We start from the raw sequence: 5,816 nt of genomic DNA on the forward strand, positions 1-5,816 counted from the left end.
TATTTTAGAGAGAAATTGAGAAGGTTAAAAATTTGTGGAAATGTGTGTAATTGATTAACTAAATGAATGACACAACTTACTGTAATTTGAAGACAAAAAATGGAGATAATTTTTTGAACAGTGATCGATGACCGATATCAATTTTTTTTCCTTTTTCTCTCTAGGTGTGACTGCTCTTCAACTTTTCTACTGTAACACTAATTACTTAGTATGAAGTTATATTTGTCCTTTTATAAATATATATATATATATATATATATATATATATATATATATATGTATTAGTTATTATTTATGAAGTTATATTAGTTATTATTTATTTGTCACTAAAATAATATCTTTCAAAAAATCAAATTAAAATATTATTATATTATGAAATACTTAAAATAAAAAAAATAAATAAATATAACATCAGTATTTTATATAAGCTACTAAATCAATTAAATATGTATAAAATAGGCACAACTTAACAAGCACACATATAAAGAAAATTAAGCGCAATATTATTAATAAAACTATTGTTATACTTACTAATATATGCATTTTAAGGCATTTTAACATGAAGAACGTGTTATGATAATACACCTGAATAGTTCTCAACCAAGATACAAAGCAAGATTGGTTGTGAAATGTTTTAATCAGAGAAAAGGTATTGACTTTGATGAAATTTTTTCACCTGTGGTGAAGATGTCCTCTATTCGAGTTGTGCTTGGGTTAGCAGCTAGTTTGAACCTAGAAGTTGAACAACTTGATGTGAAAATTGCATTCCTTCACGGTGATTTGGAGGAAGAGATCTATATGGATCAACCAGAGGGTTTCGAAGTCAAAGGTAAAGAGCATCTTGTGTGTAAATTAAAGAAAAGTTTGTATGGGCTCAAGCAAGCACCTCGACAATGGTACAAGAAATTTGATTCTTTCATGGAGAAACATGGGTATGGTAAAACTACATCTGACCATTGTGTGTTTATCAAGAAATTCTCTGATGGTGATTATATTATTCTCTTATTATATGTGGATGACATGTTGATTGTTGGTCATGACACTAAGAAGATTCAATCTTTAAAGAAAGATTTGAACAAGTCTTTTGCAATGAAAGACTTAGGTCCTGCAAAGCAAATTCTGGGTATGAGAATTACTCGTGACAGGAAGAATAATAAATTGTGGTTGTCTCAATATAATTATATTGAGAAGGTGCTAGAGAGGCTCAACATGAGCAATTGCAAACCTGTTAGTACTCCACTTGCTACTTATTTTAAATTGAATTCTGATAAATGTCCTACAAGTGAGAAAGACAAAGAAGAGATGAAGAAGGTTCCTTATGCATCCGCAGTTGGTAGTTTGATGTATGTTATGGTATGCACAAGGTCAGATATTGCTCATGCAGTTGGAGTTGTTAGTCGATTTCTCTCTAATCCTGGTAAAGATCATTGGCAAGCAGTGAAGTGGATTCTCAGATACCTCAGAGGCACTTCCAAAGTGTGTTTATGCTATGAAGGTGATGAACCTGTGTTGGATGGCTACACAGATGCAGATATGACAGGTGATCTTGATTCTAGAAAATCTACTTCTGGTTATATGATGACTTTTGCAGGGGGGCTGTGTCTTGGCAATCAAGACTACAAAAGTGTGTTGCTTTGTCTACTACTGAAGCTAAGTACATTGCAGCAACTGAAGCTTCCAAAGAACTCTTGTGGATGAAGAAATTCCTACATGAGTTAGGCCTCAAGCAAGATAAGTTTATGTTATTATGTGACAGTCATAGTGCGATCCATCTCAGCAAGAATTCGACTTTTCATGCAAAGTTGAAGCATATTGAAGTGCGGTATCATTGGATACGAGATGCACTGGAAATGAAGTCATTTTTAATTGAGAAGATTCATACTGATGAGAATGGTTCAGATATGATGACAAAGACCTTACCTGTGTCGAAGATGATATGCTGTAGAAAGAAAGCTGGCATGGTTGAGCAGTACCTTCCCACTTGAGTCGTGAGGGGGAGATTTGTTGGGTGGGCTCACTCCTCAAGTGGAACCCACCAATTTTACTAGTATTATTATTATTATTGAAATAAAAAGAAAAAATAAAAAAAATATTTTAATGGGCTTGACCCACTTGAAGGTAATAAAAGGGATTTAGAAATCCCTAAGTGCTCCGTTTGATCTACAAAATTAGTATGTTATTCCTACCACTGAGTTTTTTATTTTAATATATAATTTGAGTAGTTTTATCTTCTCTGAGAGTTACTTTGGCATACCCACTTTAGTGGAAGGTTGTTATAAGGTTGTTAAAAAGTTGTTATAGGGTTGTTATTGTTAATTGATATTCCCTATTGTTATTAGGAAGACTCTTTGTGTACCCATTAATTATTATAGTGGAAGTTTTACTGGACTAGCTCCCGTGGTTTTTATTGTCTCAATTTGAAGAAAGTTTTCCACGTTAAAAAGTGCGTTTATAGTTATCGCTAATTATCTCTGATTTTTCCCAACAGTTTATAATAACCTTAAAAATGACACATTTAACTACCTTTTGAATGATATTTGTGGAGGCTTTCTTTTTTTCTTTGCATAACACCTCCTCCAATTTTCACATCATGATTTCAGATCGATAGTTTCCCTATCACCATTTCCAAACGCAACCATTTGAAACTTTGAACCCTGTCCTGAGCTAAAGTTTGGTGGAGTTTGAAACAATCTTTTTTTGATTTGCACATAATCCTTAGCTGGTGATGCAACATATTTTGTTGTCCTCTTAAAATCACTTCTGCAAATAAAATTTTGGGGGCATTCATTTTTTTAGTTAATGAAGTTTGGGACTTCCACCAAGCACTTGACAAAGTTGGTTTGCATGAAAAAGGTGGATTTTTAAAATTGTTTTGAAAAACATGGTTTAATGTTGAAAGATTTTTTTCACTATGCACCTCACTTTTACGCTTTAAGATATTTTGTTCTAAGTCACAACCAAGTTGGTTCAAATTGTCATATGTATAAGGTTCTATAACCTCATTCAAAGTCTCTTTATTGAATGAATTCATATCTTCATGTGGAGTTCACACGCAATGAGTTTCAAAACTTTCACTTATGCGTAAATGGTCTCACAAGTAGCCTTAATATCACCAAGTTCAGCACTTGTTTCCTATAGATAATTAGAAAAATATGACATTGTTATGAATAAAGTTTAAAAATGAAAGACACAATTTTTTTAGTGTCCTACCTCTTGTTTCTTCGTAATGTTTTCAAGAACTTGTGTGAGGTTTTGAATTACCTTCATTACATCCTCCAACAAAATAAGAGTTGCAACACAACTTTCAATTGCATCAACATTTTCAACATCACTTAATTTGGTGACAAAACAGTTACTGTGAACATCAACCATTTCCTTCTAATTGCTACAACATAAATTTTACAAAATTATTCATTAGGAATAAGCATTTCATTTATTGTTAACAAAACTTACCAAATAACATGTATAGTGTATATTACTTACACATTATTTGGAGCTTCATGTTGATGTTCACCCAAAAGAGAAAAAAAAGTACATGTTGCTTTGCTCCATCTTTAACCTTAATTGAAACTCAATATCACTCGATGTATTAGGTTACCTTGCAATATTTTTAAGTTGGACATAGTATGAATCTATTCATGTATGTCAACGTTATTTTTAACATGTAAAGGTCAATGCACGTTTACAAGTAGTGCCTATAACAACAAACCAATGACAATCCATGACATGTCCACGTTTATGTCTGTGCCTTCCCACATACTGCCAAAACAAGGTAACCCAGGCTACAAAACGATGCAAATATTATGATCACAACCAAGTATATAATTAGTCTAATATCTAATATATTTATATATTTATATATTTATATATTATTAATATCTAATATTTTTATTAGTATTAATATAATTAGTCGTACTTGAAATTTTAAACATAAATTATACCATCCAACTTTTTAATCTAACCTAATAAGTCGTATTTTGAAATTAGAAACACAAATTATGATATCAAACAGTTGATCTAATCTAATTAGTCGCATTTCAAATTTTAAACACAACTTATACGATTTAACCGTTCAATCTATCTAATTAGTTGCACTCTAAAATTTTAAACAAAAGTTATAAGATTCAACCATCCGATCTAATCTAATTAGTCACAGTTTAAAATTTTAAATACAAATTATACGATCCACCAGTTCGATCTAATCAAAGTAGTCGTACTTTAAAATTTTAAACACAAATTATACTATCAAACCATTTGATTTAATCTAATTAGTCGCACTTTGAAATTTTAAACACAAATTTTATGATCCAGCCGTTCGATCTAATCTAATTAGTCATACTTTGAAATTTTAAACACAAAATATACGATCAAACCGTTCGATCTAATCTAATTAGTCGCACTTTGAAGTTTTAATCACAAATTATACGATCCAACTGTTCGATCTAATCTAGATATTCGTACTTTGAAATTTTAAACACAAGTTAGACCATCCAACCGTTCTATTTAATCTAATTAGTCACACTTCAAAATTTTAAACACAAATTATACGATCCAATCATTCTATCCAATCTAATTAGTCACACTTTGAAATTTTACACACAAATTATACGATCCAACTGTTTTATCTAATTTAATTAGTCGTGCTTTGAAACTTTTAACACCAATTATACGATCAAATCATTGATATATTCACATACTTGCACTTTGAAATTTTAAACACAAATTAAACTATTAAACTGTGGGATCTACTCTAATTTTAATCTAATTAGTCGTACTTCAAAATTTTAAACACAAATTATATAATTCAACTATTCGATCTAATCTAATTAGTTTCACTTTGAAATTTTCAAAACAAATTATATGATCCAACCGTTTGAACTAATCTAATTTTAATCTAATTAATCGCACTTTGAAATTTTAAACAAAAAATTATACGATCCAACCATTAAATCTAATCTAATTAGTCGCTCAATGAAATTTTAAACACAAATTATACGATCCAACCTTTCGATATTATTTAATTAGTCGCACTTTAAAATTGTAAACACAAATTATACGATCCAACCATTTGATCTAATCTAATTCGTCGTACTTTAAAATTTTAAACACAAATTATACTTTCAAATCGTTCGATCTAATCTAATTAGTCGCACTTTGAAATTTTAAACACAAATTATACAATACAACCGTTTGATCTAATCTCATTAGTCATACTTTGAAATTTTAAACACAAACTATACGATCAAACCGTTAAATCTAATCTAATTAGTCTCGCTTTGAAATTTTAAACACAAATCATACGGTCCAACCATTCGATCTAATCTAATTCATCGCACTTTGAAATTTAAAATACAAATTATTCGATTCTACCATTCGATCTAATCTAATTAGTAGAACTTTGAAATTTTAAACCCAAATTATACGATCCAAACATTCGATATAATCTAATTAGTCGTACTTTGAAATTTTAAACACAAATTATATGATCAAATTGTTTGATCTAATCTAATTAGTCACACTTTGAAATTTTAAACACAAATTATACGATTCAATCGTTAGATCTAATCTAATTAGTCGTACTTTGAAATTTAAAACACAAATTATACGATCAAACCATTCAATCTAATCTAATTAGTCGCACGTTTGAAGTGTTAAATATAAATTATACGATCCAACTTTTCGATTTAATCTAATTAGCCGCACTTTGAAATTTTAAACACGAATTATATGATTCAATTATTCGATCTAATCTAATCAGTCGCACTTTAAATTTTTAAACACAAATTACACGATCCAACCATTCGATCTAATCTAAT

The 5,816-nt window shown here is 29.9% G+C and overlaps 1 long non-coding RNA gene across 1 annotated transcript; it reads right to left on the bottom strand.

The window, feature by feature from the left end:
• Nucleotides 1-2,159: 2,159 nt before the first annotated feature.
• LOC140919229 (uncharacterized) lies at nucleotides 2,160-3,767 on the bottom strand. The gene is made up of 3 exons (XR_012161803.1): nucleotides 3,484-3,767; nucleotides 3,211-3,385; nucleotides 2,160-2,760 (listed from the first exon to the last, which is right to left on the bottom strand). It is a non-coding gene; the product is annotated as an uncharacterized lncRNA (long non-coding RNA).
• Between the last annotated feature and the right edge of the window lie 2,049 nt (nucleotides 3,768-5,816).

Source organism: Cicer arietinum, chromosome 1 (genome assembly GCF_000331145.2).
Source record: "Cicer arietinum cultivar CDC Frontier isolate Library 1 chromosome 1, Cicar.CDCFrontier_v2.0, whole genome shotgun sequence".
In the NCBI taxonomy this organism is placed as follows: domain Eukaryota; kingdom Viridiplantae; phylum Streptophyta; class Magnoliopsida; order Fabales; family Fabaceae; genus Cicer; species Cicer arietinum.